At 38.5% G+C, this 25959-nt stretch overlaps 1 pseudogene; it reads right to left on the bottom strand.

The window, feature by feature from the left end:
* The window catches only part of LOC109113050, a 117608-nt pseudogene that overhangs the window by 24058 nt on the left and 67591 nt on the right, over positions 1-25959 (bottom strand).

Raw genomic sequence — 25959 nt, 5'->3', positions numbered from 1 at the left:
AATGTCTGATTTACACCCCTACAACTTAATATATAAATCTAGAAGTAAAACAATGAATAACACGTTGCTTATATTTAGTACGGTTAAACATTTTTATTTCTATGAAAGATTGTATTTCTGTACTGTGTAAAAAGAGAATCGCAATGCTGAAAAGGCATTTTCAGTAACAACATTTGGATTTGAAATCAAAATAATGGATAGATGTGTTTGCAGTAAACAGCCGTGGATCATTAGCAGACTTCAAACGCATCCTTTATGAAAGTCAGTGCTGCTTATGCACCGCATATGAACTGCATACGCACGGAGTATGTGTGAACCTAGGATTAGATACTTTTTTTCAAAAACACTAAAAAATCTTGCTGACCCCAAACTTTTGAATAGTAATGTAAATGCTTTAGTTGTAGATTCTAAAAAAGTATTTTCCATATATTTTTTTAATGTATCAGTACCTCATGCTCTCTCTGCTGGTCTAGCAGGCTCTGGTAGTTTCCAGAGATATCAGCGGCCAGTTTCTCCTCTATTTGGGTAAGAAATGTCATCCAAGCATCACACTTCTCCAAGAAGCTCTGTCTTTGCAATACCAGGCTTTGCAGTTTACTGCACATACACAGAGATGCAGACAACTGAATATTACACGCTTCTAGGAAGAAATTGAAAATCTACCATAGATTAACAGTAACCACACATACCTGAATCTCTCAATTGTATGAGCAGAGTTAGATGACCAACTCCTGTTAAGGTTCTGCAGATGCTTGATTTCATTATCGTTGAGGGGAAGCTGATAACCCAACTCATTCAAACGTTCCAGATCAGGAGAAAGACTGCTCAGCTTTAACATTTGGGTCTATACGCACACATACATATGAGAAAGTTCAGAAGTGTTTATACAACACTATAATTTTAAAGGCAAATGGTCAACAAATTTCACCTTAAGTTTTTCCATGTGTTCCTGCACAGATGAGATATCTGGAGAACCGATTGGGTCTGGTTCCTTCAGAACCTTCTCAGCTTCTTCTGACCAGTGGCTCAGAGAATGTAACTCATTACTAAACCTCTCATATTTCCTCACACCAGCCTTGAGGAAAGGAAGGAGAGAAAAAAACACATTTACACTTGATATGTTCTACAGTCTGGCATCTGTGAAAGTGACAAAACGATAGTCTGAACTATGTAAGGATAGTATGAAAGTTATTTTATTAAAAACATTATATTATTCAATTTAAAATATATACTACCATATTTGAAGATTTGGGATTTAATTTATTTATTTATGAAAGGAAATAAATATTTTTATTTAGCAAGGCAGCATAATATATATAAAAATAGAAAGCAGTTATTTTAAATTGTAAAAATATTTCATATTATTACTGTTTTTAATGTATTTTTCATTAAATAATTGCAGCCTTGGTGAGCATAAGGGATCAAAACATCAAATAATCTTACCCAAACTTTTAAACAGCAGTCTATATTTTATTAAAATAAATGCGTGAAGACTGTATAAATGCTCTGTTTCAATGTCTGTGTGCACAAGGCAAATTCTAAATCATCTGAACCTCTAGCAGAGCATGCTGTCTTTGGAGGGCATGTCCAACTGTTGCTAATCGCTGAGTAAGTGACAGGTGGTCTGTATGGAAGGTTGTCATGGCAGAGGGGTCCACTTGTTGCCTCAGCTGCTCTGAAAACTCATCCAGCTGCTGCAGGACAGACTCTACGGATCCCTCAGATGCCATAAGACCCTGCAGAAATACCAGTTTTACAAAGAGGAATACTGTGGCCCTTGCTACAAGGCTTTCACAACTGCACACAATTGCCTGCATACTTTTGGGTTGCTAACATAACCCAAGCACAGGCTTCCAAACCCATTTTGGTTTGTAACATAACCCATCATGCTTTGTTTTATGTGATGTTTCTGTTGGTGTTGTTTTTGGTTAGTTTTTGTGGCTGTTTTTATTGTTTGTTGATGTTGGTGTTGTTTTTTGTGTGTAGTGCTTTGTAATGCTGCCACAGCTGCAGCAGGCTCTTACTCCTCCTCAGCTGATCTGAGATCTGTTCCAGCAGCATGTTCCACCTGACAGCAGATCAGTAAGTCAATGATTTCTGATCACTTTGTACTGATCAGTGTCTTTGTTAGTTACTAGACGTTTTTGAAACTCACCTGAGATTTACATCACCCAGTGCTGTGTTGAGTGAATCGCTCATGAGGGATGAGAGTCACCTCAGCAGCTGTTGTTTATGGAGCCAAGTTTCCGTAAAATGCACTCCATGTGTCTCCAGCTCCTCTTGAAAGTCTGACAAAACACACAGAAAGCCCTGGTGATTTAAGTTTGTCATATATAATATATAATGCGATAAAAGCCATCATGTTGCAGTTTGTGGAGACTAGCACAGCAAGGTTCTCCACGTGAACCTGCACAGCTTCTGGGGAGCCAGTGAGGAAGGACCAAAGAAGAGAAATGGCGTAACGTTCCCTTCCATACGGTAAGCCCTGAATATCATCATATGCGTGTATATCAGGGCTCCGACTGCTCAAGCAATGACCGGAAGAACTGACCATCTGCTGCCGCCTAAATCTGCAATTACACACAAACATCATTTAGGACATAATCAGTGTTTCAGTAAAAAATACGAAATTTCAGTGATAGTACATGTCTATGAGTGTCTATAAAAAACATGTGAACAATCCTGTAATGAAGCTTACAAACTGAGAATCTTTAAACCAAATTCGTCCAGGTAAAACATACCATGTGATCCAGATTGGCCCAAGGACTGGGTTTAGACCTTTTAGAGTGTCCATAATAACAGAGCCATCCTCAAGCCTTTCCTCTATCCTGCATTAATAGCATCCTTTCTCTTCGAGCCTTCGCCAGGATCATTCTCTTTCTCCTTTACCACCAACACTTCCATTTCCTAGCATACACAGTCACAGTCAGATCAATCTTTCGAATCAAATCACATAGAATATTTCCAGATTATCCATGTAATCTTCACTCGTGATACACATAGTTTGTACTGTGTATTGTGTAGAGCCTAAAAACTAGGGTGCAGTACCTACCTCTGACAATCTTGAGCGCGACTTCTGAGGCTGAGGAAAAACATCCTCAATCCTGTGCTTGCTTTTTGAGTCTCTCTTCCTGTACACTAAACCAGGTCTTCAAGGTCTGAACCGCTTTCTACTAAACTCCAACTGCTTTCAAGCAGACCCTCTAAATCTGAAAATCTGTGAAACCAAAAGACACCAGTATGATAATAAAAATAAAGCTAAATTGCATACAATGGGTCCAAAAGTCACAGTCCACTTGTTAAAACGCTTGGTTGTTTAGCATTACTTCGAGGTTTTTTATGTACTTATTTTAATTACTTGTTGTTTTTTTCAATTACAAATTATTTTACCATTACCACTTTTTTTTTGCTCTAACAACAGCAGCACTGGGCAGCTGCAATGAACTGCACAAAACCTAATTTTTTGCAGCCAATTTGAGAATTTTTCTGCATTTATGTCTAACCTTCTCTGTAACCAGTCGCCTGCAGTATCTGCCAGCGGCGGTTCATGGCCCCAAGACGCTCAGCAAAGTCTGTTTTGTCACTGCGTTTCCCCTCCACGTCCTGACTGCTGATTTGCAGAACTGACTGATTCACAAAGTCCACCGTCAGCTGCTTACAGGACAGGTCGATCCGAAAACCCTGTTGAGAGGGGTAAATAAAAAAAAAAAGAGAGATTTGGTGTCTTGACAATGGAGTACAAAATGACTAATGATATGTTTCTTTATTATTTCAAAAGTCCTTTTTGCTACCTTGTATTTCTGAAGGTACATTTGCAGAGCCTCGGATCCCACTGCCCCCATGATCTTCTGCTGGTCCTCTTGGATAACATTCTCCCATGAGGGATATCCAGCTCATTAGTTCAGTTATTGCATGACGGGATGGCAGCTTCTCCATCTGCAGCTGTTGATCACAATATTAATGCTACAATCAGCATAGCCATGTGAGCCTGTTCATTATCTGCATACTGTCCTGTAACTGAGATGAGGCAGTGCAATCTGTCCTAGTCATCATACCTGATGTAGTTTCTCCTGGACCACAGGGATACGAGTGAGAAGATCAGCCCACTGTGTGTCTACCTGGGCCAAGTTTGCCCTGAGTGCTGCCGGTGTCCACTTTCTTCAACCGGAGCAGCTGATTCCCTGGCTCTGAACTGAGGCACGCAAAGAAGACTTGGCGTCGACCTCTTTAGAGAACTCCTGCAAATACAGAACCAATGTAGAGTGTGTCTGTAAAAGTCAATGTGAGACCTAAGGCTCTTTTAGCTGGATATGTAATGGCCGGTCTTACCAGGAAGGCATGAAGATGGTCTCTGACAGTCTCTAGCTCTTGACGGTACCGTAACAGACTGAGTGCTCCAGAACTCCAGTGCGGTCTAGTGCTGAACTCACGCCATTGACTAAGCTCAGCTGACTCACTCTGATACCTACAATAAAATATGAAGACACCAATGTGATGTCAATAAAAATGTGCATACATGGAGACACAACCACACACACGTGTTTCTTCTCTCTTTAAGGCAAAGTAGACAGAATCACACAGTAAGTGACCAGATCACAGACCTGATTCCAGTGTTTTGAGGAAGTGGAATCCAGGCGGTGTAGCTCTTTATCTGATCTTGGTGAGTGGTGCTGAGCCAGTGCTGGGCCCCCAGCTGAGTGAGCTGAGTCTCCAGCTCTGAGCAGGACACATGTAAAAAGCGCCTCTTTCCATCCTCCAACAACTTTACAACTGCTGCTGCCGCTCAGAGAGACTGGCCTTCAGACGCTAACAGAGAGAGAGAGTGAGATTTAAAATTAGATTTAGATTGTAGAGTTTTCTAGCATTCCCAATGTCTACTACCATTCCAAATTTTGTGGTCAGTAAGACATTTTTTTTTAAAGAATTAATAATTGCATTCAGCAAAGACACATTCAACTGATCAATACTGTCAAGTGCTAGTAAAACTAGACATAATGTTTCAGACTTGTTTTAAAAAACCCTTACCAACCCAAACAATATGTAACAACACATAAAGATAAAATGAAGTTTCAGTTTAGTTCTTTAAATTTCACATTACAATTATGCATCCTGTTTGCTAATTCATAGTAACTTCAAATTCCTGAATGTGAGTAATTTAATAGGCATTCGTTCGATTTTCTAACGCACAAACCCGCAATACAGATATAGTATGTAATTTTTATAATGTAAAATTATGTTGTAATGAATTTTATGGTGTAAACCGTATATAGTGATCTTTTGTGTGATGGAGCTGTACCTGATACAAAGCAATTCTATCGCTCAATCTGTCCTCCGTCTCCTCCACCAGGCCTACACTGGGGATGTTGCTTTCCACTGCCTCCAGCTGTCTGTACAGGGCCTGATAGTCACCCCACAACCTGCTCCAACCACTGATGCCACAAAGCACAAGTTATTTACTTCATATGCACTGCACTCATCAGTGTTTATAATTTGCATCATGTATACAAATAACGAAACACAAAAATCCACACACACCTCCAGGATGCCCTCCAGCTCCACTCCTCGTTTGTGAGCCTGTTTAAGTACAGCCTGGGCCTGAGCCACAGTCTCTTCCAAGCTCTGGACCTCCCGCTGCACCACCAACCCACTGACCTGCCTGAAGAAGGCCTGTGTAAGGACAACATGCGTCTCTAGCCCCTGGAAAAACTCCTGCCGGAAGAGAAGACAGACAACATGGTCCACACTCATCAACTTGAGAGTATTTGACTGCATGAGACCAGAATCATCATATATATATATATATATATATATATATATACAGTACAGGTCAAAAGTTTGGAAACAATTACTATTTTTTAATGTTTTTGAAAGAAGTTCTCTCATCAAGCCTGCATTTATTTGATCAAAAATACAGAAAAAAACATGTAATATTGTGATATATTATTACAATTTAAAGTAATTGTTTTTAAATTTATTATACTGTAAATTATCATTTTATTTCTGTGATGCAAAGCTGAATTTTAGGATCATTATCACATTGATCCTTTAGAAATCATTCTAATATGATGATTCATTTATCAAAGTTGGAAACAGTTCTGCTGCTTTAATATTTTTTTCGAACATGTGATACTTTTTTAGGATTACTTTGATGAATAAAATGTAAAAAAAAAAAAAAAAGAAAAGAAAAAGTAGCTATGTTTTTAAAATATACAATATTTTGTAATAACAATATACACTACTGGTCAGTAATTTGGGTCAGTAATTTTTTTTTTTCTTTTTTTTTTAAAATAAAATCAATACTTTTATTCAGCAAGGATGTGTTAAATTGATAAAAAGTGATAGTAAAGAAAATATATTATTAGAATATAATTATTAGGAATTTTTTTTTATTTTGAATAAATGCAGTCGTCTTTTTAACCTTTTATTCATCAAATATATTAGACAGCAGAACTGTTTCCAACACTCATAATAAATCAGAATATTAGAGTGATTTCTAAATGATCATTGTGATAGACTTTATTTTACATGTGACACTGAAGGCTGGAGTAATGATTGCTGAAAATTCAGCTTTGCATCACAGGAATAAATTATTTTTTTAAAGTATATTCAAATAGAAAACTATTAGTTTAAGTTGTAATAATATTTCACAATATTACTGTTTTTTCTGTATTTTTGGGGATCAAATAAAGTGCAGGCTTGATGAGCAGAAGAAAACTTCAAAAACATTAAAAATAGTAATGTTTCCAACTTTTGACCTGTATGTATATATGATATATATATATACTATATATATATATATATATATATAGATATATACTATATATATCTATATATTATCATATATATCCGTGAAAAGAAAGACTACATATTTTATATGTGTAAACTACCATTCAAAGGTTTGGGGTCAGTAATATTTTCTAATGTTTTTTTAAAAGTCTCTTATGCTCACCAAGGCTCCATTTGATCAAAAATACATAAAAAATAGTAACATTTTGAAAAATTGTTACCATTTAAATAACTCTTTTGATATAGATTAATATATTTTTAAAATGTAATTTATTCCTGTGATGGCAAAAACTGACATGAGGTAACCATACTGACTCCAGTCTTCAGTGTCAACATGACTCCTTTAGAAATCCTTAATAATACGCTGAGTTGATGCTCAAGAAACAATCTTATTATTATCGATGTGACAACAGTTGTGCTGCTTATGGACACATTTGTATTTTAGTATTCGTTTGATGAATAGTAATTTCCAAAAGTACAGCATTTATTTTAAATAGAATCCTCTGTAACAATGCCTTTACTGTCATTTTTGCAGCAGTCTTGCTGAATAAAAGTACTGATTTCTTTAAAAAAAAATTGTACTGAACTTTTGAATGGTAGTGTCAGTCTTGTCTATTTTGCCTAATAAACCGGGGTATAAATCAGAAATCTTAGATTCTGAATTTTGAACAATGAGTGTAGTAGATTAGACATATTGATACAAGAGTCACGTATAGTTGTTGTCAGTAGAATATTTTCCAACAAATGTCCGACACAACATCTGCTGTACCTTGTGTTTTATCAAGAAGGATCTGAACCTCCATCACTGATCCCACTGTTCACATCTTCTGATCAGCAAAGCCATTTTATCCTGACGGTGTCCAGAAGAAGTCTACCAGTTCTTGTAAAGCTCTCTCATATTGAGCCTTCAGAACTAAAACTCTGGTTCAGCTCACTCCGCTTGGAGCCCAGCCATCTCCACCAGCATCTTCATAAGCATCCTGCACAGCAAAACCCAAGGTCAAGTGGGAAGTCAAACGGAAGACATGAAATCAGTAACTTTGCTTGCTGTTATTAAAGTACACAGCAGCGGGAGAGACAGATGTGTGAACCTGTAGTTTTCAGAAGGTCTTGAGTGCAGAGCTGGTTGGGCTGCAGTGTCTCTCCTCTGCTCCTCATCTTCCAGAAACTTCTGTTCAAATTCCCTCAAACTTGTCCTGCTGCTTCTGCCAGAATCTGTTTACATTGTTGACGATTTTATTAATCCGTTTGATTGTACTGCTGGTTTGATTTGCTTATTGGGGGGTCCTATGATTCTTTTTAACAATCATGAATGTGTGTCTGACCTCCATCTGTTTAGAAGACAGGGCGATCCATAACTGCAATTCATCATTTCTGTAAAAGCTGGTACTTTGAGGTCGCTGACTGCCGTAAGGCAACAGTGCTAAACTGAGTCTGAGGGTTAGACAGAGGAAAATGTATATGTGAGAGAAAGAGCAAGAGAGATAAAAAAAAAAACACATATGGTGACTAAAAAAAACACAGACACAAAGCAACAATAAACTGTACCTGGAAAACAGAGAGTTCCTGCAGCTTGGCTTTCATGGTGTTCACCATCTCTGTTCCAGCACTGTGTCCGCCGCTCTTCAGTCTCCCCTCCCAAACCATCTAACCTTCCGTCCAACCGATACACACTTGTTTTTTTACTCCCACTTTCTCCATCCCATAGCTGCTCTGTTCCTCCGAGCACATCCCGACATTTACACACCTCCTGTCGTTGACATTCTTTACCTCCTTACTCAAACTCGTGAAGAGACGAGAGCAGAGATAGTGTCACAGAGCGTCATGTTTGTTATAAAAAATATTTTAAGACTCTGGTAAAATCCGATTAGTCGGGACCTCTAGGTGGCCCCGGTGAGTCTCTGAGTCACTCAGATAGTAATACTGGGCCACCAGATACAAGGTCATTTTCCAGCATTCGCCCCGCTCCCACCCCCACACGGAGGAAAGCTGATGAAACTGCCTCATAGAGAGCTCTCTTCAGAGCATGAGCTACGCTTACTGTCAGCAACCACCTGTCTGTGGGGAGGACATAAAAAAAATGACAAGGTCTGCAAATAAATCCTTGATACTACTTATAGTTATAAACAATGCCGTTGTAGTTTAACAAAACCGTCTTAAAGAATATGTAAATAAATAAAATATTCAGTGGCAGTACCTGAGGCAAGTCCTCCAAATCTTGGCTAAAGCTTCAAACAGAGACTTCGGGGTGACAGGATATCCTGACTCAGAGCTTGCTCTCCTCTGAAAACTCCACACGGACTGGATAATGGCTGGGGTATTGGCTAAGAGACAGTAATCATTATAAGTGTGCTCTTGCAAACTATTCTAGCTCAACTTTGAGAGATAAGGTTTTTTTAAATAAAGAGAGTTGCGTGGAAGCTTAATTGTGGTGAAGTTTACAGCCCTACATTTTGTTACATTTTCTAATCATGAAACAAAAACGTGTAAGAATCATAATCAAACTTGTTGGTGGTCACAGAACTTATTTTCTGCTATTATCCAAAAGCCAGTGGAAAAATGCCTTTTGGGTTTTTTGTCCAAGGGAACCATGGGTGATGCTAACTTCAGGGGTTTGCACTACAAAAATATACCATCACTGCAGCCCTCTATTAGGGGAGGAATGGATCAGATATAACAGTCTCATCCTCAAACCTCAAACGTCAAAAACAAAGCTAGGGAATAGTGTTGTAGTTGATTATGTACCGTGGTTACATGGCGGTCTGCTCCATTGTGTTCAGTTGACAGCTGGCTGCAGTTTGTTGTTAAGGTCTCTTGCTCAGATTCTGCCATTGACTCTCATCTGATCATTTGTGATCATGTTCCTCAGGCCACTGACCGATCATTCCCTTCAGGAAAGTCTGCAGGAAAACCTACATAATGAAAGAAAGAAGGCTCTTTTGAGTCTGTGCTGAACACACTTATCCTTGTTCTTTTCACAAATGATAACCAGCAGTCTGCTTGTACCATACTCTACATGCAAACATAAGCCCCTTTCACACTGTGATTCCGGGAAAATACACGGGTAATGTGTCCCGGCAATTGTTGTGGCTCCCGGGTCGCTAGATTTTGCCCCTTTCACACTGCCAGTGATTTCCTGGAATATGTGCGTTGCGTTCACACACAAACTTTAACGGTCCCGTAATGACCGGATGACATCATATGTAACGTGTTAATGCACGATGTCGAAAACGCTAGGACACGTCAACTTTACTTTAAAGACTGGGCGACCCGATCTCATCTTCCAGCGCCGGAATTAGGTGAGGAAACTACTTGATCTATGCTTTTTTCAGTACGAGTTTGCACATAATTTTTTCGATCGGCCGACGTTTTATTCCCTGCCGTTCAACAACCCGCAAGGGGGGTAAACGAGTCACGGGGGGGACCGATCATGGGGACGTCATCACTATTAACGACGGCATTGGGTTTCGTGGCTTTTGTTCACACAAGAGCTCGTTCCGGGGACGAAACCCGGCCGAATGTTACTAGGTCCCCCACCCCCGGGGGTGAAAAAGCGAGTCCGTAATCAATCCCGGGACGTGTGTGCATTCACACAGAAGGTGATCCGACAATGGTTTCGGCAATTTTTCCGTGTCGAACGTGCAGTGTGAAAGGGGCTATACAGAAAAGTAACGTACAAGGTGAGCAGAACGCTAGCCTCTCTCCATTAGTGGGGTTTTTGTTTTCCTCTGTGAGAATAATTTCCCCCCTGCTCCTCTAGATGCTACAAGATTTGCCAGTTAAACTGGTCTTCTGTTTTTCACCAAGCTTGCTCCGCTCTATTCCGGCATTATATGTAATGAGTGTGAACGAAAAATCTAAGTAGTTTTGTCTAGCTCATAGAATAACAGGAATATTTTTTAATCTAAAGATGGTGTCAGTATCAGCATTATTTGATTCTAGTTTTAAGCTGGAGTTTATATCATGTTATTGCGTCAATAGTAGTTTTTGATTGTCCCCCCACCCCTTCTGTCATACCCCTCTTGGTCTGTGCACTGTGTCTTTGATGCTGTTGGTTGCGTGGTGTGGGGGATCGCGCCTGACTGAGCCATCATCCATCATATTGGGCTCTGAGGAGAGAGAGACGAGTCCCGCCCCCCCTGATTTCCAGTATCCCCTCCTGCCTTCCTGGAAGTGTGGAGCCCTAAATAAAATAAAGAGATAGGAAAGTTAAAATAAGTAAAAAACTATTAAAAAAAATTATAAATCTATCATTTTATAAAGGTATGCTTATAATCTTTTAAAATATATATATATATATATATAAGGTAAAAAATGTATGTTTGGTGAAATTATTTTTTATAGAAGGTATCCTCACAATGAACCTAGAATAGATACATATAATTTCTTGGGAAACATACACAACACACACACCACACACATAACCAAAACATAAAAACACTCCTTTCAGTAAATTAGAGGTTAAAAGTTCAATCATGACTGACAACAGGAGATGGACCCAAATCAGCTGTGCATTTAAGGCTTTTTACGCACATGTCTCATTTAAAAGTAGTTTGGCCGAAAATTGCCCGACTTCCCCACAATTTCTAAAAGGTCTTTGTTTTCAGATTTATGGATGTTTCGTGGAGAAGGAAAGGCAATTGGAACATCCTTCACAACAATTGACCAACAGGCGCTTTGGGCATTCTTCTTTTTCCTGCTGTCCACAAAGCAACCATTTGAGGCGAGTATGGTTAAGAGGTTTTGAGCTGTTGGTCTAGTGGTGTGTTGTGCCAAATGTATTGTACAACTGTTCGTCAGTAAACCTCCAATGTGTTTTTTAATAAAAGTATTCAGACCTTTGGCCTTTTCCTGTCATTCTACTACTAAATTATAGCTCCTCTCGTGACTCTTCTGTCCACTGTATGTGTTTCTTTGAGAAGGTTGAAAACCAGTATCCCTCACCTGGATTGGGTCTGGTTTGTCTTTGGAGAATGCGACTGTAATGCTCCAGCAGAGACTGGATTTGAGGCCTGTGCAGCGTTTGTGGAGGAGAGCTGCTCAGCGTCACCCCGTTGTGCCCAGCCTTTCCCTCCAGTCAGCAAACTCTCACTGTTGTGGCCACTGACAGCTCAGACAGAGAGACACACAGCACTTTCTGCTCGAGTCTCCAATAACATGTTTCTCTAGACCAGGGAAACATAAGATCAGAAAAAACTAAATTGTTTTTGATCCATTTAGAAATGATTCAGCAGTGTGAAACCATATTTTAGGTGCTACTAACAACAAATTAAAATTTTTTTTTAAATAACATTTAATTACATTAAATGAAACAGTTAATGACATTAAACTAAAACATAATCAGTATTTGGGTTTGGTTAACCTATTCTTTTCAGGTTGTTTAATTTCTGAAAAATTATATGTTCTTCTCATCTTAAGGAACAAAACTCTTAACAACTTAAATAAACAATAAATCTTTTAGATGGGTTTAACCATAAAGATAAATTTGTAAAGATAAAAAAAACTAAGTTCACTGTTAAAAACTAAATGGATTTGTTTGCTTCGGATATTCGAATACATGAAAAAAAACAGCAGAAGGAGTTGTGAGATGTGTTATGCAGCTGACTGATAATCTTCTTAAGCTGCTTAACACCTAGTCTTTAGACATTTGCTTGATCCTTTACCGTACTACATGCAGCACTAGTCCAGAGAAGTTAGCATAATTCTAAGAAAAAAATAATAGAATAGTTTGTGTGTGGACCTGCAGGGTAGCTGGAACGGAATATTTGGGTTAATAGTGTTAGAGCAGCAGGTGGCATTCAATGAGGAATGAGCAAAAAATTAAACAGCAGTAAGCTAAAGGTCAGGGCCAGGGCTCCCTGACTTCTCACAAAGAATCTAACTTTCAGGTTAAAGGTTAACTTTGATACCTACAGCCTTTTCATCAAAACACAAAAGACACACACGTGTGTGTATGCGTGTGTCTCCTTTAAGAATTGCAGACATCACTGTGGCACGTCCCATGACTGCAGGAAGAAGAAGCCCCTAATCCCCTAATGACCAATAGAACGACAAACACACAACATCTAATCTGATTTACTTGCGGCCCCACTCTAGTGTCTCAGAACATTATCAGCTAACCAGAATCCGTATGAATATGCCACTGAAAATCTATCATGGTTTTAAATACTTCTCCCCCGGGTGCCGCAGCATAAATGGCTGCCCACTGCTCCAGTTGCGTTGTACATGTGTGTGTGTTGGTGTGTTCACTGCTGCTGTTGTGTGTGCACTTTGGATGGGTTAAATGAGAAGAAGCCCCTAATCCTAATGACCAATAGAACGGGACAAATGTCACGTCACTTTATCATCTACAATAAAGGACTGACTTTTCAGAAACTATACAAGTGCTCAGAAACTATGAAATTGGTCATATACAATAAAATGAAATAAAATAAAAATTTACATTTAAAAATCACCAGTGCAGATTAACCAAATAAATCAGTATTTTATGAATTATTTGTTTATTGATAAAGTTGTTTCTTTAAAATGAACATGATTGTTAAGTTGTTCGTTTCAAAAAGTGTGACATGTCCACCATTGGAAACTATCTGAAAAACAATAATTTCAGTAGTTTTTGAATCAGCTTCCCATAAAAATATGTTGGTACATGTTATGGACCAATATTTTTAAGAATATTGTGGCATGAATATTTTCTTACATTTTCCCAGCCCTAGGCTTTTACCTGGCAGTCAGTCAGCTGTTCCTCCATGTCCATGTCCTGTGGGTGTGGCTGGAGAGTGGAGCTCAGTGTGGCACGTGTGCTGAACAGCCAGTTGTCAAGCTCCTCTGCCTCACTATGGTAACGCTGTAGCGCTTGTTCCTGCCTCTGTTCTTCTTCTAACTGCTCACTTAATCGCTCCTGCAAGACAGAGAATTAGTTTAAGCTTGTCGAGTGTCATTTGGTTTATAATCTGTAATTAGTGGTTTTAAGCAGAGAGATGTCCTGATAGTTAAACCAAAAGACTAAAATAATTACTAGGCCACACATAACAATTTGAAACGAACCAGCATCTGCTAAACAACAGTTCAGTCCGGACCACTCTGTTTGATTAAGACTATCGTAGAGGTCCTGAACATTATTTTAGCAAGGTTTTGCTCTGAAGGGTTCAGATTCTGAGCTGTCCACAAGCAAACCTCACTAAGGGTTTGAAACCCCCAAGCCTAATGCAATTACCATAATTATTTATATGCAACAGATAATAAAATTCCATGCAGAAGTGATACAGGTCTGTAATGAAACTTGACAAGATTAAGCCAATGATAAAGCTGATAGATGATTTGCGTGGACAAGATGCTAAGTGATCATGTGTCTGTATAAGGAGGAGTAATCAAAATAACATGCCAAAATCTTTTTTTGCTACTATTTATCAGCCATCTCCAGTTCTCTGCATGCTATTATTCCTGCTCACCTCCAGAAGTTGGCGCTTTCCGGAAGCCTTCATGTGGATGGTGGCCATGCGCTCTCCTAGCACAGTGAGGGTTGACTGCATCGGGCCAGCTGGTCTCCGGAATCTGCCTCCAAACTGTCCTCATCCAACTGTAGCTCTCGGGAGAAGCAGGCCTGCAGTGCACTGATTTCATCCTGGAAAGAGGCATTAGGATCCTCACCCCATCAGAGCCTGAAGAACAAACCACCAGTCAGGGGGAACTGCTTTTTTAATTCAATTCTGGTTTAATTAGTAAGTTTGCTCTAGTTGTAAACAGTAAAGCTACATTAAAGGCTAAATGCTACAGAGAGGGAGATACTTCTAGGTAAGAGATTAGTTTTAGACACAGGAGAAGTTGGTACTCTAGAGGGTAACCCTGTCCCCTGGCTTGTAAAACTAGTCCGGCTGTAGGCTTGAGTTTTTGTGTGATCTAGCTTTAATGCGGTCATCTTGCTTCATCTGATCCTCTGTCTCTCTCACCTGGTGGGGGGCGGCCATCTGGCTCTCTGGACTCTTGCTTGGCTCCAAGCCTTCGTTTAGTGCGGCGGTCTCAATGGACTCCATCTTTGTGGAGAACAGATTGCAGGGTCTCCTGATAGTAATGCTGCCTCTCCAGAGCTTCATATAGGCTCTTCTGTTTCTCACTGATCTGTAAATAAATGTATATTAACCAACAGAAAACGTAATTTGGATTTGGTAATGTGAGAAGCATCTATGGATATGTACCACGTTCTTCAAAGTCTCCCATGAGCGCTGTAGGTCGTCCCAGGTTAGCTGAGGCGGCTGACGGACTCAATGGAGGGGTCATACAGCTCTTGGAGTGGAGCTTCTGCTTAAAGGAGCTCGCCCTGAACACTACAAAAGAAGTTACATCATGAAAGCGTGGTTCATGCATGCATCTATATGAACTAAATTGTTCTGGTCCTTTTAAAATACAATAAAACAGTAGTGATACTTATGTGGGTTTTCAGTAACATGATTACACCAAATGGTTAACCATGGTTTTTTTTTCCAGAAGCTTAAAACACATAAAGAATCTGTGCTAACCAAAACATCCTTTTGTCACTCCCCCTCAGGCCATGTTCAAATCTGTGTCAACTACAGCTCATTTACATGTGTATATGAACATTATGAAAGAAAAAGAAGTTCACGGCAGAATCAGTCCCAGTGCCAGGACACAGAAACTGGGGGACACGTATGATTCTAAAAAAAGAGGCCCCACAGCGGGGTGGAGGAGGGGGGGATGTTTTGGATCTTTGGTTTAACATCACATAAATTCACCCATTTCTCCAAAAGTAAGTCACTGTTAAACTAGGAGAAGAATAGAGTGCTACAAAACGTGTACCTATATGAATAAAACACATTAATTTCCTTAGACACCAGTGTATTTTAACAAATTCACAAACATCAGTGTGTATTTAACAAATGTCTTTTTTTGCTAGTAATTAATTTAAATGTCTGAATAAATTTTATTAATTTTTAAATGCTGAAATTCACTGAAGAGCCACAGTGTTTACACTTTTCAAGGAAATCAACCTACAGATATCTTACTTAGAATTGTATCTGCATATTAAGATGAGATAGAAGAAAGTATGTTAAAATTGAAAATAAATATATATATATAAAAAATACAAACAACACCTCTACATTTCCAGGGAATCATTTCTTTCAGATATTTCCATCAGTGGAAAACCCTCAGACTAATATTTGTATCCAAATCAAGAACAGAGCAGTGGCTACTGTATGAAAGTGATTGATTAATTTTAAACTGAGGTTAAAATAGGTTAGTGGCTGATCAGGGATAAGTGATTTAAATGTGATAAGGTTGGCAGGTGCTAGCAAGGTATGGGTTAGAGCCACAGGGTACCTGAGAGGGTTTTCAGTTACAGCGTTAGGCCCGGGTGAGGGCGATCTGCAGGCGGGTGGAGAGGAGACCTCGCTGTTGGTGCCCTCCTCACCAGACTCCTCTGTGACCGCGGGGAGAGGAGAGTATGGCAAAACGGGCCTGCCGTCATCTGACCATTAAAGAGCCAAAGAGGCAGACGAAGAAAAGAGAAAGGTACATAAAGAGTGAAACAGGAGTAAAGCACCAAAAGAAAAAGCAAATCAGAGGAAGAATATAAAGAGTGCTGGAAAAAGAACACTACCATTCAAGTTTGGGGCTGGTTATAATTTTTAAAAATCTCTCATACTCATCAAGGCTTGCAATTTATACAGTAAACAGTAATATTATAAATATCATTGCAATTTAAAATGTAATGTATTCCTGTGATCGCAAAGCTGAATTTTCAGCAGTCATTACTCCAGTCTACACTGTCACATGATCCTTCAGAAATTATTGTAATATTCTAAATTGTGTTCAAGAAACATTTCTTCTATTATCAAAAGTTTAAAAACAAATGCTTCATAACAAATGCTTAATCTTTTTTGTGGAAACCGTGACACATTTTTCAGGATTCTTTGATGAATATAAGGTTCAAAAGAACAGCATTTATTAGAAATAGAAATCTTTTGTAAAATTAAAATTGTCTTTACTGTCACTTTTGATTAGTTGAATGCACATTAAAAGATTTCATTTTTTGACCCCAAACTTCCAATAGCGTATATTTCCATTTGATTCTGACAGGAAGTAGTGATCAAGCAGAAAAGCTGAATAAGAGCCTGCAAAGCAGCACCCAGAATTACAGACAGACTACATTTGTTATGAGTAGCCATGACTAAGCCCTTCACAGACCTCTCATCATGATAAAGGAATGAAACTGGTCAGAAAATAGGTCAGAGTTTATGCACAGACTCACTGTAAAAATACAATTAAGATGGCATACAATAATGAATTGTGCTTGCCTGCATAAACTTAAGTAATCTGAACCATTGGAGCTCTCCACCATTAGGCTAAATTTAGATCTAGATACAATGACTGCTGAACTACTGCAAAGCTACACCCTTTCTCTGTAAGTCAGTAAAGACTGAGCGACGCAGCTGGAGCTGAACTGTTGGCGGTTAATGTGGAATCCAGCCCTGATCATGACTGATGCAATGTAGGGAAACCGTACGGCCCAACTAAAGACAACTAATGTTGACAAAGTCAAGGCCATCTAACACCCTCATCCCTTTCCTTTTTCGGCAACAAACAACAGCAGGGATGCACAATGTAGAGGCACATACAACACTGTGGGAGAAATAAGAGATCCATGGGATGCTTGTCTGACAGTGAAAGGAAAAAGAGCACACCGCGCCCACCCCTAACATGTGTAAGTGTAAATCACTCACCATGACAACAGAGGAGTGTGCTGGTGGGTGTTTGGGCATCTCTTCCTCCTCATCCTCCAGCTCCTCTAACCCATCGGAGAGTCCATCAACCTCGCTGACTGTCAGAAGCATGGTAGCATGTTTGGCTTTCACAGTCAACATCTTACACTTGGAGTTCAAGGCCGAGATCTGCTCCTGGTATCCTTTTTATCTTCAGGGCCAGTTCCTGTCACAATGACACATTACATTATTATTCCACCAAGGTCCACGCAGTTGGGTTTAAGTCCAAATATATACGTCCTGGATTAAGTCCCATTGATGAGGAGTGAAAAAGGGGTTGTTTAATGCAGAGAGCGGCACCGGCGAGCTGAGCTGAGAAATTCCCCTCTCTGTCTGTCCTGCACTAGAATAAAAAACAGTACAGATGAGAAATCACTCAGTCAGAGGCATTTTGAGCTTGTAGCCAATCAGAGCACCGTGGGAGAAGGACGACAAGCCAAGCCTTCAGGCAACGGCGAATGTGATTGGCACAGACCTCGGCCAACTGGAGACAGTGGGAGGGGAGAAGAGAGCGGAAGAACACTCCCTCCCCCAAACTGGCCAACTCACACTCATACAAACACAAAGACCTCGGGAACAGGATATGAGCTCAGTGAGAGGGGCTATTCCCTCCTCCTGTTTACTTCTTTTCCTTCCTTCCCTTCACTTCCTCTCCTTCCACCAATCCCGAAGCTGTTTTTTCTGACAAACAAAAGAACTGGGCGCAAGCGTGAGACAGAGGGGAGGAAGGGGGCTCACATTACAGATTTTGTATGGCCTGCGGAGTCCCCTCTCAGATTTCTCTCTCTTTAACTGTCATTCTTTCACAAACACACACAGACAGTCCAGTCTCTGGTAATGAGGTCATGTGGGAGAAAGCTGCAGCTGCAGCGCTCTGCTCTGCAGAATAAAATATCCCTGGGTGATAAAGCCACAGCTGCCACCCCAACTGAACTAACTCAACCACTAATAAAACACGAGGATGTTAGATTCTGTACAGGTTTAGGTTTATTTTTATTTTGTTTGTTTAAAACTGGCTCTTGGCTTTAGGGCTGCTCGATTTGGGCAGCCCTAAAAATCTATTTGCAATTTTTCTGAAAAGAATTGTGATTGTGATTAAAAATGGGATATTTAAAAAACTCCACATTTACTGTGCTTGTATGTAGGGCTGCACAACTGGCCAAAAAATGTGTGGTTATATATTAATATTACTATTAAATGCTAAAAACAATAACTGTTGGTATTATTATCTCCACAACCCTACAGAGGAAAAGAATAATAATAATTATTGTTATTACTACTAAATAGAAATATTAAACAAAATAAGAAATATTACTATAGTAATATTTCACTGTAAAAAAAAAAGTATTTAAGAAAGGAAAAATATATTTTACAGAACAACTGTAAAATTATAATATTAATACGTATGGCTGTTTCAATTCCTTCATTCAAACGATAAACCATTGTGGTGAACTGTGCAGCCCTACTCGCCTTCATGTGTGTGAATGTTTTTGTGTGTGCAAATGTAAAGAAACAGAGCAAAAGGGCGTGAGAGAAAGAAAGAATTTGATGCTACTCAGGACAAAACAGATTGAGGTCAAAGAACTACTTTTACACCCATTGAGAAAACGGTAGGAATTTATGGCCTGACTCATTCCAACTGAATGTAGGTTGACTAGCAAAGCAATATGGTGAGTGATAGCTTAGACAACACGCCTGCAATGAATTGTGAGACTGACTGACTGATGCACCAAGCAAGAATGATCATTACAGATACCACTGCTTATTTACAGAACCAGTGTTTAAAAATTAAAAATGACGCCTTAAGCATCTATATTTGTGAATAGGGCTGTGACAGTATGGGATTTTTCTTACCTCGGTGAAGACACAACAAATCACCACAGTTTGTCGGTTAATCACAACCCCCCTCCCCTAACACAGCGGAAATATAATGACTTAAGAATGCATGCAGCTTGTAAATGAACATGGAAATTAATAATAATAAAGCAGTCTGTCTTCTTTATTATTAAAACAGCAAATTATATTAACAATAATAAAATTAAATTAAATTTATTTCAACTTTGTTTTTTCAATATCTTTTGAGTTTAATAGGAATTATGAAACAGTTTTTCATCATTTAACAGCAAATTACCATTAATATTATTTAACTTAACAAGGCTACATTTATAACAACATTTTTAAAGTGGAACATAAAAGATGCTTTTTTCTGATTTCGGGTTTTTCAAAACGCAACATAAGGGAACATCAGGAAAATAATTGATAAACTACTGGGCCGCTTAAGTGAAGTCCTGCTGCTTTATTTTTCGGTTTTGAATTTTCTTGCCAGAAAAACCAACATGTTCACTTTGTCTGGTTTCAGCGAAGATCTTAATGGAGTGATGTTGCCAGCCGCACTGACTACACTCTCCGAGGGAGGGCTCGTAGCGCATATAGTCATATATTTTCTGGCAACTTTCGAAAGAAGAGGGAATCGAGCCTGAGCCCTGCATTTCAGCCCGGGACCGACAGGCCCCGACTTTTTTACACCCCTCAGGCTGGGCCAGTTTTAGGCTTCTCCTTATTTTTATATTTTAGACATCCATTAATCAGTGATGAAAAAAAAATGCCGCGCTGGTGGAAACAACACGAGACCGTGCTACAGCGACTGTCAAGAGCAGCTCGACGGATTTGGTGTGTGCCTCAGCACAGCTGAACAGTTCAATGTGATGGGGGAAATAGTAAGGAGATATTTGAATTATTCACTAATAAACTAGTGTTTTCTGAGTCTGTGTCTAAAAGAGTGGCCGATCCTGACTCGCCATCTCATTAAACGCGCCTTTAGAGAGAAGTGCATCCTTACAGATTACGATTATAATGAAAGAGTTTTTGTTTTCAATTTGTTTTATTTCATTAAGTAGTCATTTAAAGCTTTCTATAGATATATTTATCATGTCTGTGAGGCATCTATTCGCAGATTTTTCGGTTCATTTTTGTACTCCTGTTAAAGACAAGACAGAAGAAAGCACATCATGTATGTTTTCTTTATTTAATAAAAGCACAACGTTTTGTTGATATTGTGAGTGCACACAAATAAAAGTAGACCCTTTACAGTTACGAATGATGTACTACTCTTACCTTTATGAGCAAAAATGACAGTGTATCCACTGAAAAAAATGCAAGTGATCGCGCTGGCTCTATATCCTGCAAAGTGTCTCTGCACAAACTATTGATATAGTGCATATTTATCTAGATTTAACGTTTAAACATTGTTATATGCTTGAACTGTTTTATATCTATAGATTTTATTTAACGCTAGTCCTGATGATTTGAGAAGGCTAAATTGATCAAATAGGCTCACTGTCTGCTGCTGGTTGTTTGGTCGTTACTTTAAAAAAAACCTAAAACTTATATTTAACGAACAAAAAATGCTTCAAACGTTTTTCTAAATTAACTTAAAAAAAACAAAACAAAATACAATCACTTTGCTATTACATACAAAACTGAACTATTTTAATAGCTGAAACAGTAGTATAAGCTGTTTAGGGAGAAGGGGGAAAAAGATGGGCTCGGGCCAGTAATTCTTATAAGACATACTGAAACCTAGCCTGGTAATTAATAATAATCAGACACACACACAAAATACCCCCCCCATATGTTTAATGGACTGTCCCTCTCCCTTGCGTAGGAAGCCGTTTATTTATTTATTTATTTTTTCTCCAGCAGCCCCTTGAACATAGGATGGAACAGTGGCATCTGCAGATGTATGGCTGTACGCACTGTGCGTTGTACATGAGCGCTCAGACTGACCTGAGATACAGGCTATATATAAAAGCTGTTTTTAAAGCATTTGCTGTATGGATTAAAAAAAAAAATAGGCTAATAAATATATTCACATATCAGACAAAATTGCTTTTTTTTACATATATGCCATTATAATTTGTTTATTTTTTAATTGTACAGAATTATAAAATAAAACACAAATTTTAATCGGGCCACCTATCCATATTTTTATATTTTAGACATCCATCAGTTATGGTGATGAAAAAAAAAACACTCGCCATCTCCTCATTGGATGTGCCTTTAGAGAGAAATGCACGGATTGCACAATGAAAGAGTTTACTGTATATTTTCGATTTGAATTATTTTGTTTTAAAGTAGTAATTTAAAGATTTCTATATATTTTCATCATGCATGTGAGGCAATTCCCTGAGATTAGGTTCATCACAGTGAAGTGCTCCTGTTCAAGATGAGACGGCAGAAAGCGTTTGTTTTCTTTATTTTATAAAAGCACTACCTTTTGTTGATATTGTGAGTGTACACAAACAAAAGTAGACCTTTACAGTTTGGAATGACGTATTACTCTAACCTTTATGAGCAAAAATGACTGCTTATTTTAAGTTGTTTCCACTGTTGGAAAAAAATGCAAGTGATAGCCCTGGGCCTGCCTGTCCTGCAGCTTCCACTCTCTGCACAAACGATTGGATATGCATCTAACAGCGCACATTTATCTAGGTTAAACCTTTAAACTAACATTGTGATATGCTTGGTCTGTTTTATATCTTTAGATTCTATTTTAGGCAAGTCGTGATGATTTTAAAAGGCTAAACTGATCAAATCATAGGCTATGATCAACTCATTGTCTGCCACTGGCCGCTTGATCATTACTTTAAAAAACATAAAACTTAAATTTAACAAACAAAAAAATGTTTTTGAAAAGGGGAAAAAAGACTGGCTAGGGTCTATATTTGAGACCCGTGCAGGGGTCTAATCTACTTCATCCAACACTGTTTTGTTCTCTGTTGTTTTGTGTGACCATGCTTTTGATATAAGCATTTATATAACTTTCACTAGCCCCCTCCCAAATAAAAAAGTGCGGTGATGACGGTGATGACCTCAACACCGCAGTCGGCATCTAATTACCGCGGTTATGCGGTAATGTGGTTATCGTCACAGCCCTATTTGTGAAAATATAAAAGTATGAAAGAAGGATGTCCTTCCTCACCTCATGATGTTGTATCTGTGTCTGAAGCTCCTGTATGTTTCCTGTGGCAACAGGGCGGTCCTGAATAACACGGTGTGCTTCTTCAATAAGTCTCTGTAGGTTCTTGACTTCCTGTTCGTATTGCTCATACTGCACCAAGGCCTCCTGGGGGAATGTGAAGAGGTGCTAAATGAGCCATTAAAACCACAAGTGCACAGCACCATGTCCGTGCTATATAAACTATGTAGATACACTGAAGGGGATATTTTTTCCATTTATAATGTTAATAGCTTAAAGGTTAGCTCATATCAGCATAAAAGTTTAAATGAAAGCTTGAACTGAAAAATCAATATCAATACCTTTACGTAAGAATATGTTCTAATCTGTGTGCAGATACCTGTAATATATTGCACTGCTGAATGGTATTGTGTTGGAGGTGGCTGCTCTCTTGTTGCAGACTTTGTGCAGTAACACATAGTGGTAATGCTGCAATTACATCCTCTGGCAGCCGGAGGGCACTCTGACACATCTGCATAGCCTGCACCTGCTGCTTGAGACCCTCCATCTCTGACAACAGGAGCTGAGCAACAAATATTCAACATTAGTTTGATGGTACCAGTGATACAATCACTGGTGATTTTCTTTTCTGTACATAGAATTTTTTAAAATTGTTTTTATTACTAATCAGTATTTTGTCTTGATTTCTGGTCTTGAAAAATATTGAAACATTCTTAAAACAATATACATTCAGCAAAACTATCTAAGAATATACTTGTTTTTTAAAAAAGATCTTGAATTAAGTTTATTTTTCTTACCTTGTTTCCTTTCTTTTTTATGAATAACCCTTAAACTTATGTTTTATTTGTTATACTTATGCTTTAAACAATATTTTTTTTACTGGAAACAAGAAAAACAAAAATATTGGGAAAAGTAACTAATAATTGAGACCATTCTTTTTTCAGTGTATAATAGTACAGGATGTTATGACTGCATTTGTATCTGACAGTATAAGATAAATCAGAGGAATGAAGAAATGTGTTAGTAGAAGTTATTAAGAGTGAGCGGTGCACCTGTCTTCGAGTCAGCTGTTCTCTGAGACTGAGACGTGCCAGATCAGGGGAGGCCAGAGTCTCCTGTACTCTCTCTATGGACTGATGGAGGCTCTTCACGTCACTCTCCAGTCTCCCCAGGTCCTAAACAGAGAAACACACAGTAAGATCATTACGTTCAGCTCAATGTCAATTTGGCTTTACAGAGACAAATATCTGTATATTTTATTAAATATTCCATTGGGTATGCTTTCATGGTGTGTAATTTCAAGTAGCATCAAACTCAAGTGCAAAAATTATAATAATTTTTTAAAAGAATTCAAAACATTCTTTCAGGTTGCTGTTCAACAAATAGATAGTCCCAATATTAGCATTTTAACAATGAAAAATTCTAAATTCTAAAAAAAAAAAGCAGGAATGATAAAGGAGCCTGTAAGAGTGATGCTATGATACACAGGGGATTGATATATCAGCATTTGTCAGAATAAAAGCTCCTGGTTGATTAACAGAAACACTAGCTCCCCCTTGTGCTATTTGGATATACACTATCAGTTAAAAGTTTTTGAACAGTAAGATTTTTTATATTTTTTTTAAATAATTCTCTTCTGCTCACAAAGCCTGCATTGGTGCAATTTTTGACTGGTAGTGTGGCTATCATGATTTTAGCTTCGGGTATTGAAAAACCCATTTCAGTCCACAGCACCACTAATTCAACAGTCAGACTGCAGGTTAAATCATGTGGAGACCCAGAACAAGAGGAATTACTGAGATCATAACCCTGCTAAATCCCCACAGTGCCCCTGAGCAAGACACTAAAGCCCTTTAACTTCAGAGAATGTCTGCTAAATGACAAGACTTAAGCCCACAAAATACAAGCAGCTCAAGTGGGCCTAAAATTGTATAAAGTGGTGCTTTAAACCAAATCAATTTAATTCTCCAGCGAACAGTGAATAAAGTACAGAGTACAGGCACTATTTGGCAAAATTTTAACTGTGTTTAGTGGTCTTAGTTTTGCTAAGTTTTTGAGAAGTGAGGGGGGAAAGGATGAGGAATCCAAAAAAACAAAAACAAACAAACAAAAAAAATACTAACATGCACAAATATATAGGAATTTGGTTTCCTGGGACATCAGTTGATTATATACATATAGATAACTACAGATTATACAAAAATATTTGACTGCAGAATTTCAGAGACATATAGTAAGTAAAATACACAAGTCATCTTGCGAAATCTCTATACCATTACACACACAAAAACTGAAAAGTGAGTCATATTATTACTCATTTAAACATTTGCTGAAACCTTTACATTTTAAAATGAAAAGTTATAAATCTGCTCTCTAATAAAAAATGGAAGCACATGATTAATCCAGTTTCTTCATGGCAAGATGCCAGTTATATACTGTAGATATGGCATGCACTAAGCCAGACATTTTATGAGGATTAATTCATGGGCACACATTTTATGCACATTTCTGATTGTATGGTTTAAGATAAAACTATAAAACAATGTTTAGAGTTAAGTGTGTTTGGTGTGCATAAATTTATTTAATGAATTAATTCCAGCAAAGAAGATACAGAACTATGAAGAATTACATTGCTAATCTAACTGGCCACTAGATGGCAGTGTCTTCCTAAATATACAGCACACTTGAAGCTTGACCAGACTGAAGCAGTGATAGTGCAATGTTTTTTTTTTTTAATTTGCTGAGATGACATTAGAATACAATGGAAAAATCATCATAAATGTATTTACAAAACTGAAAATGAGACACTGACACTTTACCGCAATTCTATTTAGAATGACACTTCACAGAAAAATATTAACTACAGCCAAAAAGACCATGGGCACATGCACAGCCCACCGCAATACTCTTATTTTTTCATTATAATACTTGTGACATGCTGCTGTGTATAACCTTGGATGCGTCCTGTAGCATCAGGAGTCTTGTTTTGGCTCTCTGCTGCAGCTCTTCAGCATGTCTGCTCAGTTCTGCCACCTGCTGGTGGAGAGCATCTGTCTGGACCACCTCCCCCAGCAGTCCCACCCTCTCCACCAGCCCCTCAAACTCTCCTTGGAGATCTTGCCACTCTTGCAATAAGGCCTGATTGAGATATATCACAAAACAACATTACATTTCTACCCCAACAGCCACTGAAAATTCTGAGAAACTGTGATCTGATCTGGCTAAAGTGAGTGTCACCACCTGATGGTGTTGGATTTGCTCTTGCATCTGAAAGGCTGGACTCCACATGATGTTGGCTGAGACCACAGTCTCTGCTTTTTCTGTCCAGTTGAGAGTTAACATCAGCATTTCATTAAATTCTTCAAAGTTCTTTTCTGCCTAAAATAGAGAAAAAGGTCAATTTGTTGAATGCATTTTAAT

This window comes from Cyprinus carpio, unplaced genomic scaffold (genome assembly GCF_018340385.1).
Source record: "Cyprinus carpio isolate SPL01 unplaced genomic scaffold, ASM1834038v1 S000006753, whole genome shotgun sequence".
In the NCBI taxonomy this organism is placed as follows: Eukaryota; Metazoa; Chordata; class Actinopteri; order Cypriniformes; family Cyprinidae; genus Cyprinus; species Cyprinus carpio.
This window is presented reverse-complemented; position numbering and strand designations above follow the sequence as displayed.